This window comes from Musca domestica, unplaced genomic scaffold (assembly GCF_030504385.1).
Source record: "Musca domestica strain aabys unplaced genomic scaffold, Musca_domestica.polishedcontigs.V.1.1 4, whole genome shotgun sequence".
Classification (NCBI taxonomy): domain Eukaryota; kingdom Metazoa; phylum Arthropoda; class Insecta; order Diptera; family Muscidae; genus Musca; species Musca domestica.
In genome coordinates this window covers 25519917-25535473 of record NW_026712328.1, presented here as the reverse complement: position 1 = coordinate 25535473, position 15557 = coordinate 25519917, and the positions used below count along the sequence as shown (strand labels likewise).

At 35.4% G+C, this 15557-nt stretch overlaps 1 protein-coding gene across 1 annotated transcript in view; it reads left to right on the top strand.

Annotated features, from left to right (window-relative positions):
* The window catches only part of LOC101890096 (protein sidekick-2), a 397983-nt gene that overhangs the window by 175771 nt on the left and 206655 nt on the right, over positions 1–15557 (top strand). The window lies entirely within an intron of this gene.

Here is a 15557-nt window from a genome sequence, read left to right as displayed (position 1 = left end):
CACAAAACTCTATGTCGATTTAGCTATGCCTCTCAGCCCATCTGTCTGTCCGTATGTGGAAATCACTCTAGCCTTGGAAGGAAATAAAGTAGGTTAATACAATTTTACTCAGATGTGTGTTTGGTTCACAGGACTATTGATATTGAAAATGGGCTATATGGGTCCACGGTTTGGTATGGACCCCAGATTTGAAGTTTTTTTGGCGATTAAACACAATTTTAACTCGAGTTTGCTGTAAATTGACAACATATATTCCAACTATTGAAAAAGTATCCTTGTCTACAACTGTCAATATATGTCCGAGTTTTGGTATAATCTGAATAATACTGAAATTGCACCACAGATATTCGGCATTATGGTAATTGGTATCAAACTTTTCACCGCAATATGACAAAAAATTAATCAAGCAGGTCCACGTCTTCGTATAGGAGCCGTATATGGTTACCTCCTTATATTCGGTTTTTTAATGCTTTTACCGACACTATATATCTAATTTGGATCAAACTTGGTATATCGTAATATTAATATCAAACATAGATCGAATTCGGAGATGGGCAATATCGGTCCACTTTTTCTGGTACCTCTCCCAAAACAGGTCAACATGTTCATAGAAAATAATTTACAAAATAGAACAAGAAGGGGTCGTTAAATTTGTTCAAACTTTGTAAATCCCAATATTTTTGTTAGTGGAAATAATCGATCAATATTTAGATACAGTTTTTATGTATATCTTTGTCCGATTTGCTTTTTATTGTGCACCAAATGTGAAATATTAGTCCAAATAGAATAAAATTGGGCACATGCTACCAGATTGTGTAGAAATGTGTATGTTAAATTTTGGTGAAAATCGGTTAAGATATTGCTACAGCTCACATATTCATCCGATTTGTTCAATTTGTCCTCCACCTCCGTAATACGCACTCTGTAGTAACGATATACAGGGAAACATATCGAATACAGATCTGAAACAACTATACTAAATTACCAGATCGATACAGATTTGGATATAGCTCCCATATCTTTATCCGATTTTAAGTTTTTTGTGCATTAAATGCCTAATATAAGTCCCAATGCAATATGAAGGAAGTGTGTCAAAATTTGAGAAAACCAGTTCACATATAGCTATAGCTTCCATATATATTGTTCATTCGATTGGCTACTTTTGCTCCCCACAGTCGTTCAATAGAACGGTTCAGATTTGTATATTTTTCCCATATTTTTTTCATCCGATTTCACGTTTATTGTGCAAAATCATAATTATAATATTCTATACAAGAGATCAAATATAGGTCTCTCATATATTTCCCTATAATTTGGTGTCTACGTTTGTCCATTTCCTGGAGGAAATTTCTTGCTGTTGGCACGCCTGTACAAAACCAGAGTGGTGTTGGATGAAATTGAAATGAAATTCTAGCTTATTGCCTTGATGAATTTGAAAGATACTTCTGAATATAAGGAGATCTATTACGTTACCGATGGACAGGGAGTTATTGCTCAATCCAATATTAAGTACATACCGATATTCGAAAAATCTAGTTTCAAAAAGACAAAATTAAAATATCCCTTAGGTTACGGTGCAAGGCATAAAACTTATTCCCAATATAGGATGCCAATAACTGCAAATAAATATTCCCTCCCTGCCATAAATAGATATATAAGGGAACCACGTAGAAGCAGACAACAATGTGTGTGTGTGTTGTAGAGCCTGAGGCGAATTGTATGGCGGCAAATATAACATGTCACTACAAAGGCGGTTAAACTCACAGCACGCAATGTATGAATGAATGAATGGTTTGTTGGTTGTTTGCTTGTTGCAAAAGTGGTCTTCACTTTAACTGGGGCTTGTTGTGAATGTCTGGCTTTTGCATGAACGACAAACGATTGCTGTTGGTGGTGCTACGTAGCATATACATAAGTCCGCCGGCTTACAACAAATGCGAAGTACTTTGCATGGTAAAATTAGATAAATTGAAAATTGTGTATTTTATGTTCACTCTCACCTGAGGTCAAATGTGTGGGTAATGTGCCCCTTCTTTTTGTAGACAACTAATATAAATTACAATGCTAGATTATGGTAATATATATGTAATGGGGATCTGAAAAAAAATATGTTCATGCCTAAGGGTTGGAACTTAGAGGTGGAGATATTTTTTGATAAATTGAATTAAAGAAGGCAAAAAGTTAAATTTGATAAAACTTTGTTGAGTGGAGTTTAATGTTATATAAATCCAAGCAGCAAATCTCTTTCTTTTTTTTTTTTTTTTTTTTGGAAACAAAATATATGATATCTCCAAAGTCAATAAAATTTATTGAGCTCACAAACATTTCAGACACTTTCAAGCTGTTTTTAATAGTCATATCTCCCACAAACATACCATATGTATGAATGCAAATATAGCTTCTATATCCTTTCTCCCATTCAATGTTTACTTCAGTTTAGAAATGCAAATATGTTACCTTCCTTTCGTAGCCATCCAAATTTCTATCGATGACAGTTCAATGACAATAAAGACATTTATCATTGAGACAATATGCAAAACAACAACTCTCATTGAAAGACTTTGAATTGCAACGAATCGCTGTCGTTACTGAATCTGATATGTGATTGGAAGTAGGTGAAACCCGACCACTAAAAGTCAACATTGAAAAGTTATTGCAAAAATTCAAAAAACAAAAAAAAAAAAAACTTTGAATGGAAAATGCAATGAATTATTCCTTTTGCTGGCATGGAAAAGCATCGTGGACAGCTACGTTGCCGTTCTTTACTACCACGGCTATTGCTAGGGCTGTTTTTGTGTTTGCTGTGGTCTTTGCTCTTCCCCGCGACATGCCACGCCAAAGGATGTAAAAATAATAAAGAAACGGAAATCCAAGCAAACGGAGCAGAATCAACAAATTGCCAATTAGTGATTGAATTTTAAAATAAAAAGAGAAAAAATATTGCAAATATTTTTTGCAATACAGCTCAGCAAACAGCAATTTCGGAAGAATTCAATCAGTGCATTTTACAGTTGTGATCATCTGTAGGTTGACAGTGGATGTCGTAGGTGTCTGTTGGGAATAACAACAATGATTGAGTAAAATGACGGGACATTTTACTCTTCAGGAAATGTTATAATAAATTTAATACTTGGCTATGAAAATATTTTCATGTGGAAATAACATTTAAAAAAGCTATAATAGGGTGTCTCCAAGTTGTAATATTTTTCAGAAATTTACTTCAAATATGAAATGTTCACTATTTGGGAATTTAAGGAAGGAAAATTTCACAAAAACTGAACTTTTTAGAATTGGGATTTTTGAACAATGTGAGTACTCAAATTCATATCAGTTATTGAATGGCAGCTTTCGTAAGAAAAAAAGGATGCTTCCAAAGAGTAATTGCCTCATGAATGTTTTGAGAGTTAGAACAGGTAAAGACTAATCCAAAAAAATACTTGTGCATTTTTGAATTGTTAGATATTGAACTGTGTCGAACCAAATTTTTCATTTGATTAAATTTCACAGTCTCTCTTTGAACTGTGCAATAATAATCAAATGAGCTAAAATGTGGCTCAATAATAAATAAAATATGTAAAAAACGCACACTTGAATAGTTTTCTAAAAAGGAATATTAAATAAACATTTTTTCTTTCAAAACTCCATAAAAGTGGGAAAATGTTAAAAAAAATGTCCATATCTCCATATATTAAGCATTTTTTGGAAGATTTTCTTAATTAGAGTGGACCTACATTGGCATGTTTCTGTCACAGACTATTATGAACTTCAAATAGGAAATATATTGGGAGATACCGTTATACGGACGCTATGCGAAGTCGTGGACCTGTATAAGCAATTTTCAGTCATAGGATGTAGCGCCCATTACGAACTTCAAATTCAAAATTTGATAATACCACATATATGGATCTATTTATATGGGGTTTATACCAAAACTTCACACTGGGAACGCACACTCCGGCAAGTTCGGTTTGAAATTGTGACTAAAATTCCTGCAGACCTAACACACATTTTATCAACAATCTTCATTTCGTTGGGACTCTTGAGGGATTTCTATGGATTTCTATAGACGGAGTCAACGTCCATAATCTTTACATTTTTTTTTTAAAGTTTATTGAATGAAAGCAAAAAATTTCGAAAAAAAAGCATCAAATTTTAGAATAAGTTTAGATTTGTTCGAATTTGTCAACTTTGGTACGAATTATGGCCTTCAAACGGCCAATAAAACCGTCACACGCTGCCTGAATGTTGTTCTGCGGTGTTTTGGCGCATTTCCGGCGAAGCGCTTGCTTTAGGTGATCGACACTTTGGTATTTTTTAGTGTCAACCTTGCTTTCCAAAATACTCCGGAATCAATAGTCTAACGGATTGGTATTCGGATATTTTGGTGGCCATTGTGCGCTGGAAATGAAGCGAGGAACCTCATTTTGTAACCATTCTTGGGTGGCGCGAGCTGAGTGCAATGGTGCTGAGTACTGTTGAATGTCCAAGGAAGAAAATGATTGCGTGCCCAAGACTTTAATACACCCTCCAGAAAATTTTCGCAATAATATTCGGAATGCCACTTTCGATTAATACAAGCGGAGAGCGGCCATCGGCTGTCGATTTCTGGCCGGCGCTTGATTTGTGGTTGCCAACCGAAGGTGCACATTTTCAGCTGACCTCTTTGCCAAGTAGACACGACCATTTTGTTTGTTTACAAACTGCTGGACAACAAATGTTTTCTCATCGGAGAAAACCAAATTCGGCAGTTCACCAATTTCGGCCAAGCGAAGCAACTCTTTAGCTCTTTTGAGTCTATTTTCTTTCTGTTGCGGTGTAAGTTCTTGCACTTTTTGGAATTTCAATGGCTTTATCCCGAGCTCATTTTTCAATATTTACCGAATGGAATATTGCGATATGTTCAGCTCACGAGCCATTTTTCGGCCACTGCGACGCGGGTTTCGATCAAGTCGCTTCTTTACTTTTCGAAGCATTTCTGCTGATGTTGCTGTTTTCTTCCATACACTTCCTTGACGTCGGGCTTCGCTACGGTATCACGGTAACGAGCGATGGTACGAGTCATAAAAGATTTATTCATATTTAAATGCTGGAGTGCTCTAACGATAGCCACTCGTTGTTTTCCAGTCAAATATAAAAAAATCACACTATCACGCTTGAATTCCATCACGAATAGTTTTTTTTTTTTTTTTTTTTTTTTTTTTGAAAATATCTCACCAAAATGCTTTTGTACGCTTGTAAACAATATAATGAACTGTCACTGGACTAATATTAATAGCTGTTGGACGAGTGGCTTAGAAATGACAGCAGTCTGAAGTTGGTTGCAGGTTTTTCATCTCACCCTGTATTATGCCATAAGTGTCTTCTGCTCCCTTTCCCCAAAGTGATGTTTAAATTTTTAGTACCTTGGCTACAAAGGGTATTCATCCATGTATATTTCAAAATTTTACTTTTTATTACTCCCCCGAAAAAGGCATAAAATTTTTAAGACATTAAGATTTCTGTAAATTTTATATATCATATGAAGATGAGAAATACCGGTTTGATCCTACCAAATCGGTCATACGACATTTAATAATATCTAATTTAGATATGCAAAGGTTGGCGAAAATCCGAATTTACGTACTTTTAAATCGCCTAGATCCAAATATGTAATGCATATCTCTAAATTCAATTCGTTTTATACGGGAAGTGGACAATTTGAGGAAATGGGTCAAGGATTTCAAATATTGTCTATTTTTACACCGGACCTAAGTTTTATCTTAATATCATAATCTATCATTTATTTGTGATGTTAGTTCATCACATATAAAACTTGTGAAATCGTTTAAAGTCTTTAATTTACAACTTCAATTTAGGGGTGTATTACCTCCTTCATTTCCCATAAAAATGACAAAAAGTGGTCGCATGGGGGAATATATATAATTTCCGCATTATATATATTTCCCCATGCTGTTATTTATTTATAAATATTTCAGATTTTATTGGTTTAACACCTTAGACTGGGGTTATACAGGTCAGAGAAGTACTCAGAGTGTCTACTCTTCTTCGAAGTCGAAGTCAGTTTTTAATTGTCGTAATCTTTTGTATATCTGTTTATTGTATTTGTTGTTGTATTTCCAACACATATTCGATGGATGTCCGAATTGGACACAGTACCTTAGTTAACTATTTATCAATCCACCTTCCTAACAAATATGCTGCATACTGTAAGTCCTTGCCAGTTGATTTCTAAACAAACTCTCTCCTCTTCTTCGGTTGTCTAAAATTCAACAAGACCAAATTGATTTCTATGCCATCAAAAACGACGACGACATGTACGGTGTAATCAGCGACAAAACTTTGTTAAAACTTTAAAAATTTGTTACCCGCATAAATAAGTGAGATTGTTGGAAGCGAGTGAGATCGGCTTGAGTTTGGAAAAACTTGAATGTGGTTTTATTAAAACAATCTTCAGAAAGTTTCATGTTAATATTTAGTGACCTGATTACATACACACAAACACACGAATGTGTGATTCGTTACATGTCAAAGTTCTTACATTTGAAGGAAAAAAGTTTGTTCCATCAACTTCACCTAAATTCAAGTAAAGCAGAGGATGACAACCAAAGCCAATGTGATTTCGCCTAAAATATTTATACAAATTTCTAGTTCCAAACATTAGCGAGAAAGATGTAGCCTAAAATGGAATAGAGAAATTCTATCACACAGTTCTTTTACCCAGCGTTTTCGTCATTCTGAACAGTCTCAAAGATTGACATCTATCTTTATTTTCTGGGGATGTAAAAAGAAAAATATTCTAATGAAAAACCAAATTTCAGGAACTCAGTCGGCTTTTCATGTCATGTAATAGAAAACAAACCTATTTTTTTAAATTTACTAATCGTCAACCCTTTTCTAGAATGTAACATTACTCTGATAAATTAACTTTCTCCCAAAGAGGTGCCAGCATGACTATGAGTGTGTGTGTGTGTATACATTTTATTTTAGTGCATCCTTATGTTGCAAGTAAAAGTTTCCATGATATACCAGCAGTGCATCCGTAAACCCCAAAAACAATAGCAAAACAAACGGCTTCTCTATAGCAAAAATTCCACTTGCGGCATTAGGCGATTGTCTCTTTCCTTCTCTTATATAATTTTAAGGTTGATTGTAAGACATGCCTGCTTCTTGCGGTCTTATGGGGTTTGTCCTTGTAACAGCAAGATTCAATCTGTCTATTGAGTTTATAGTTTGTTGTTATTATTTGTGGTATTTAATATGCAGCAACGTGAAATCTAATAAAAGCACATTTTTATGAATATCGAAACTATATTTTAACAGGGTGGACGGGTATTTTTTGGGGCATTTGATTATGTACTATCATGTTGAAGGGTTTTTATGTTTTCTTCATTTTTGAAATACTTTCTTTCAATTGTTGAAATACCGAACATATTTTTGAAGTTATTAAGTAGCCAATTTAATCAAAAAAATCTATAAGTGAGAATTTAATTTCAAATACAATTTTGCTGAGCTTGCCATATAATGTTTATGTCCTGAGTCGTGGTACACCAAACTCCAGGTCAATTAATATTTCTTATATTTGTAAACCCTAGATATCAACCGTGACCTCAATATAAAATTTCAGAATTTCAGCTCTTTCCCTTCACCCAATACCAATTTTTGAAACATTTAGTACACATATTCAACACAATGATCCAAAATTTGTAGTACTTTTCGTACAAATAGAGGACGCATTTCCAAACTACCGCCAAGTCTCAAATACCGATGATATCAGTTATCTAAATATCAAATTACGGGGTGAGCTAAAAAACTGCATTAAAGTCAAAGGCCATAATTTTAACATTTTGTTTTTAAATTTTATTGAATGAAAGCAAAAAATGTAGGAAATTCCATCAAATTTTAGAATAACTTTAGATTTGTTCGAATTGGTCACCTATGGCGCAAATTATGGCCTTTAAACAGCCAATGAAACTTTCACACCATACCCGAATGTTGCTCTGCGGTATTTCGGCCCATTCCCGGCGAAGAGCTTGCTTGAGGTAATCGACACTTTGGTATGTTTCAGTGCCAACCTTGCTTTCCATAATACTCCCGACACAATAGTCCAACCGATTGGTATCCGGAGATTTTGGTGGTCATTGTGCGCTGGAAATGAAGCGAGGAATCTCATTTAGTAACCATTCTTGGGTGGCGGGTGCTGAGTGCGATGGTGCTGTCTAAATGTTCAAGGTCTGGGGCCAAAATGTTTGCATGCCCAAGGCTTTAATATACCCTCCAGAATATTTTCGCTATAATTTTCGGAATTTATTCTGATGCTACGGTCGATTAATACGACCGGAGAGTGACCATCGGCTGTTATGGCGGCCCACACCATCACCATGGCCGGCGCTTGAGTTATTGTGGCCAACCGAAGGTGCACATTTTCAGCTGACCTCTTTGGCAAGTAAACACGATCATTTTATTTGTTTTCTCATCGGAGAAAACCAAATTCGACAATTCAACACTTTCGGCCAAGCGTAGCCACTCTTTAGCTCCTTTGATACTATTTTCTTTCTTTTGCGGTTTAAGTTCTTGATTTCATATTTAGTATTTGCCGAATGGAGTATTGCAATATGTTCAGCTCACGAGTCATTTTTCGGCCACTGCGACGGGGGTTTCGATCAAGTCGCTTCTTTACTTTTCGAACCATTTCTGCCGATGTAGCTGTTTTCTTCCGTACACTTCCTTGATATCGGGCTACGATACCAGTATCACAGTAACGAGCGATGGTACGAGACACAAAAGATTTATTCACATTTAAATGTTGAAGTGCTCTAACGATAGCCACTTGTAGTTTTCCAGCCAAATATAAATAAATCACACTATCACGCTTAAATTCCATTACGAATAAATTTTTTCTGGAAAATTCTCACCAAAATGCTCTTGAACGATTATAAACAATATAATGAGTTGTCACTGGAATAATTTTAACAGCTTTCGGATGAGTGGCTTAGAAATGACAGCAGTCGGAAATTGGTTGCAGTTTTTTCATCTCACCCTGCATATTCTTGATCAGCATAAGACTCTATGTCGGTTAAGCCATATCTGTCTGTGGAAATCACTAGCTTCCGAACGAAGTAAATTAGGTTGAGAAAAATTAGCTTAGATGTATTTTAGGCTGTATAATTTTTTTATTGAAAATAGATGATATTTTAAATTTTTTCTATTTTGTTATAGCCCCGCTAAAAGTTTATTTCCCATACAACTGTACGCCCGACATTCTGTATTTTGTTGTCTTGTATCGCACTTTTCATCGGAGTTGAATTTGAAGGAGTTTGAAGTAATTACTACCTCTACTGAAAGAAAATTGCTTATATGGGTTCAAGTCTTACTACAACCCCCAAATAACGGTTCCTCCCATTTTTTTAAAATCTAGAATTTAGTGTTCACAATGGGTACTAATTCCTATGACAGAAAATTGCTGGTGCGTATCCATACCATAAAGCCCTCATAACTGTATCACACGTTATTCGGAATTATAAAAACTTAAGCTACATTTTCAAAGAATTTTTTTATGAAAGGTTCGGCCCGGCTTAACATTACTACTTTTTTTACTTGTGTGTAATTGAAATATTTTATTCAAACTTTATGCAGTTAAGACTAATGTTCGCTTTCATTTATCTCTTTTCAGGTGAGTTTTGTTGATTTGAAATTTCATCTTTGGTAAGTCGTTCGATATTCGAAAACAATTAAAGCAGAAAACCATTACGACAAACTTTGAAGGCAACAACTATGTGGGAACCACAATATGGTAGCTCCACAACGGTTTAAATCTATCGGAACACAGGTGACTCCAATTATCGTGTAAATGGTTTTAGTATAAACATTCATCCACATTTGAAAGGTATAATGGTCTGTCAACAAACAAACTTGAAAAGCAAAATAATTGAATATTATTCGCCATGTTTCAGCAAAAGGTAGCATAGAATTCTTGAAAAAGCTGTATAGGATCTTAGTTTTTAGTCATAACTGGGAGCGGCTAGAATCGATTTGTTTAAACGTATTTAAAAATTTAATCAAATATTTGACCATTACAGTAATTAAAAAAAAATGCTCACTAATGTTAATTAAAATTAAAACTCATGATTTTCTTGAGAGCTTTTCCCCGTAAAATTGTCGAGTAACATGGTATCTTCTCATTTCTCTTTTATAAGATTTTCGTTAAAATATAAAGTTAATGTTAATAAAGAAATAGAAAATGCTGCAACACTTGAGCCAAACACTCACAAAAAGGTGAAATATAAAAGTAAAAAAAATGGAAATGTTTAAATTTTTTGACAACAACAGAATTATCAACTGTGCCCAAGGAGACCTAAAAATTCCCTAAAAATTTTGTAGCAAAAAAAAAAATGAAGAATACAAAACGACCACTAAATACTAACGTTTACAAACACACACACAAATACATTGCAGCTGAGCTCACGTTTAGCATGCTCTTCTGCCGTGCGTACTGCTTGCGAGGTCTTAATGAAAATATTTAACTTCCATGGAAAGAATGGGGATTTTGATACGTGAAAAAGGGCAAAAAGTTTGTGGAAAGTGTTTTTTCTTTGGCATTCTCCTTTTTTCCCATTTAACGGAGAAAAAAATAAGGTTTCATCTTTTCGTGGTCTACATTTAGGTTTTTAATGAGTTTGTTACAGTTTTGATTTTTTTCCTTCGTGTTTGCTTTGTAATTTTGCTACGGTTGCAAACGAAAAGTGGCAATAGAAGAATATAAAACAGACGCCGTAACACCTGTGATAAGTTTCTTAAGTTTGCTCATTTACCTTTTTCAAAGAAAAGAGATGGAAAGAAAAGCTAACCGGAAGAAATAGAAATTAATGAAAGGTGTTGAATTCCAACGAAGAAGAAATTATTGCAATGAATAAGGTTTAACATTTAATGTGATTTTTTTTCAAAAAAGGAAACTATGGTAAAATTTAATGGGTATTTTTGGCCACGAAGAAGTGAGAAGTGTTGACTGTGTCACACAAAGACGTAGAAGTGATTTATACCAATAGAATAATATTGTCCTGTAACAGAAAATGATAAGTCTTAAACTAAAAATGACAGCAATTTAAAAATGACGATCCTATGCATATAGAACCAAAAATTTGAAAAACAGTAAAGAAAGTCTACAAGCCAAGCGGGCCGACTTTATGATACCGTACGCTCTTACCATCGCTCGTTACAGTGATACTGGTAGCGTAGCATGACGTCAAGGAAGTGGACGGATGAAATGGCTCGAAAAGCATAGAAGCGTCTTGATCGAAACCCGCGTGGCTGGAAAATGTCTCGTGAGTTGAATATATCGCAATATTCCATTCGGAAAATATTGAAAAATGAGCTGGGGGTAAAGCCATTAAAATTCCAAAAAACTTACACCGTAACAGAAAGAAAATAAACTGAAAAAAGCTGAAGAGTTGCTTCGCTTGGCCGAAAGTGGAAACATTCGTTGTCCAGCAGTTTGTAAACCAACAAAATGATCGTGTTAACTTGCCATAGGGGTCAACAGAAAATGTGCACCTTCGGTTGGCCACCAGAACTCATGCGCCTACAAGTCGATGGTGTGGGCCGCAAACAGACCATCGGCTGTTCTCGCTCGTATCTGAATAAATGCCGAATATTATTGCGAAAATATTCTGGAGGGTGTATTAAAGCCTTAGGCACGCAAACATTTTGGCCGCAGACCTTCGACATTCAAACAGGACTCAGCACCATCGCACTCAGAACGCGCCATCAAAGAATGGTTACAGAATGAGGTTTCTCGCTTCATTTCCAGCGCATAATGGCCACCAAAATCTACGGATACCAATCCGTTGGAGTACTGTCTGTAGCATTTTGGAAAGCAAGGTTGGCACCAAAAAATACCAAAGTTTCGATCAACGCAAGCAAGCGCTTCGCCGGGAATGGGCCAAAATACCGCAGAGCAACATTTAGGCAAGGTGTTACGGTTTCATTGGCCGTTTGAAAGCCATTATTCGTGCCAAAGGTGACCAATTCCAAAAATCTAAACTTACTCTCAAATGTGATGCTATTTTCGACATTTTTGCTGTCATTCATTAAAATTAAAAAAAAAAAAAAATTAAAAATTATGGGGTTTATTACTCGGTATATAAGAGATATAGCTATATCAGAACCGATTTTCACAAAATTTGACATACCTGTTTCTAGACTCAATTTGGTCCATCCCATATTTACCGTTTGGTGCACAGTAAAACGCCAATCGGATGAAGATATGTATGGGAGCTATTTCTAAATCTGAACCGATCTCGATAAAATTAGGAAAAGGAATTTCTGTACTGCAGTCGATACATTTCTTCAAATATTGTTGTTAATGAGTGGATATTACTGCTGCGGAGAACCAAAATATCAAATCGGATGAACGATATATAAGGGAGCTATAGCTATATCTAAACCGATTTTGATTTCAAATTTGGGATAAATATTTCAAGGCTTAATTTTGTCGTATTTGCAAAATTCCATACAATTTGGGCTGATATTACACGTTTGGTGCACAATAAAAGGCAAATCGGACAAAGATATATGTGAGAGCTATATCTAAATTTTGACCGATTATCTCCAATTTCAGTAGGGTTCGTCCTTGAATTATGATTTGTGCAAAATTGCATCTGGATGGTGCAATAAATGCGACATATAATTTATTTACAAAAATACATGGACGGGCAGACGGACGGAATCGGATCGACTCAGATTGTAATTCTATGCAGAATACCAAAAGAAACTATGGGTCTATCTCGATTTCTTTTGCCTTTAAAAAGAAATGCGAAAAGTCTATTATGTCTTTTGTCACTTTTCTTCATTGATCTAACCTAACAAAGTCTAACCTTTATTGAGTTGAACGGCTCTGCGAAAATAACTTATTCAACGACACAAACTAAAGCTTATTATTTTATCCTTAAAAGCAAAATCTCCATATGAAACTCCACCTTAATCAAAAAGCTAGACCACAAATGTTTATAGTTTTCAAAAGATTTATAAATCTTTGGATTTTATGAGCACCTACCTTGATCAAAGAGATTTACATTTTTCTACGCAAATCGCAAATATTCCAACTGGAGTAATAAATTTCGAGTGACATTTACGACAACAAATAAATGTCAAAGAAAAATACAAAATCTGTAACTGAAACACATTCATTTCTCTAAGAATGTGGCTGTGGTGTTTGCATGTACACATCTACATCTGTGTGTATTTTAAATGGAAGTCCTGAAAAAAACTACATAAAGAGGGGCCAAACGGGGGAGAGAAAAAAAAAAAACGAACCGGAGGAAAAATCAGTGTCAGATTGGCTTACACACGTAGAATTTTTTTCCACACGAATTATACACAAATGTTGCAAACGAACAACAACAGCAGCAGTAGCAACAAAATTACATACTTCGCAGCAAATGAAACGAAAACTGAAAAATAGAATAAAAGTACACAACCAAATCGAGCGAATACTTTTGCTGTCAGTGTTTTTTTATTTTTTATTTTTTTTTTTCATATTCTCCTTCGAAGAAAATGTGAAAACAACAATAGCAACACGAGATTGAAGAAATGTGGTGGCATGAAAATAAAACAGTAAACGTTGAACAAGCATTTGTCATTTAGATGCCATAAGAGAAGAAGCCCAAATGAGATACAATGACACAAGTGCCAAAGTTGGCTAATATCATGTCACGCACAACGTATTTTGCAAGCGGAAGTTGTCACACTCCCATCGAACATATTATTTGGAATTCGAAAGAAAAATCAAGTATGATTTTGAGATTTAGACCTTAACACTTTATCTGTGGCATGAAAATGTGATCGTTTAGGATTAGGGTCGATTGGACTTCAAGTTTGTGTTTTTGTTACAAAAGAGTTTCCTGTGGCCCATTTCGTCTCCTAGAGCTCCATTATGGTTTCAGAATAATCAAATATATGGGTACGTTTTTGTAGGAAGACCATTGGCTGATTCGACATGATTTTATGCCTCAAACTCTGTTAACCATCGCACTCGCATCATTGCCAGCGCACAATGACCACAAAAATCTCCCTATACCAATCCGCTGGACTATTGTATCTGGAGTATTTTGGAAATCAAGGTTGGCACTAAAAAATACCAATGTGTCGATCACCTCAAGCAAGCGCTTCGCCGGGAATGGGCCAAAATACCGCAGAGCAACATTCGGGAAGCGTGTGACGGTTTCATTGGCCGTTTGAAGGCCATAATTCGTGCCAAACGTGACCAATTCTAGCAAATCTAAACTTATTCTAAAATTTGAAGTTATTTCCGATATTTTTTGCTTTCATTCAATCAAATTTAAAAAATTTTTAAATTATGGCGTTTGACTTTGTTGCAGTTTTTGTATCTCACCCTCTATATTAATTACCTGTGATAATAACACGTAAAAAACATTAAGTTCGGCCGGGCCAAACTTTTAATACCCTCCACCTTAGGATAAAGGAAACATTAGAAGAAATGTGGCAAAAACCATAAAAATGCCGAACATCGGGAGGTACCATTATATGGGGGCTATACCAAATCGTGGACCTGCACATGCAATGTTTCGCCAAAGGAGCTTGAACCCATTATGACCTACAAAAACCAATTTTCAGACAAATCCGTGAAGAAATGTGGTAAAAATCATCAAATTGCCGAATATCGGGAGGTACCGTTATATGGGGGCTATACCAAAACGTGGACCTATAATTACAATGACTCGCCACACGAACTGGGACCCATTATGAACCACAAATACCAATTTTTAGACAAATCAGTGAACAAATGTGGCAAAAACCATCAAAATACCGAATATCGGGAGGTACCGTTATATGGGGGCTATACCAAGTCATGAACCCATACATGCAATGTTTCGCCACAGGAGCTGGAACCCACTATGACCAAAAAATACCAATTCTCAGACAAATCCGTTAAAAAAAATGTGGCAAAAATCATCAAAATACCGAATATCGGATGGTGCCTTTATATGGGGGCTATACCAAAACATGGACCTATACATGCAATGTTTTGCCACACGCACAGGGACTCGTTATGACCCACAAATACAATTTTTCAGACAAATCCGTGAAAAAATGTGGCATAAATCATCAAAATACCGAATATCGGGAGGTACCGTTATATGGGGACTACACCAGAACGTGTACCGATATATCTCATTTTCAATACCAACCATCCTAGACACAACACAAATAGCTCTGCTAAATTTTGGCGCTCTACGTCAAATAATGCGGGCTGTATCGTGATATCAACAGACAGACAGACAGACGGACATCGTTAAGCCGACTTAGAATTTTATGCTGATTATGAATATATATACTTTATGGGTTCTACGACGAATATTTAAGCATGTTACAAACGGAATGACAAAGTTAATATACCCTCCTTTCCAAGGTAGAGGGTATAAAAATTGGACTTTGATCTGAAAATTCGAAATCTGAGTCACTGTGCCTCGTCGCCATATTTCTTTAAATGGACCTAACATAACTTTTATTGTTTTACAACTTTGACGATTTTCAACACATAA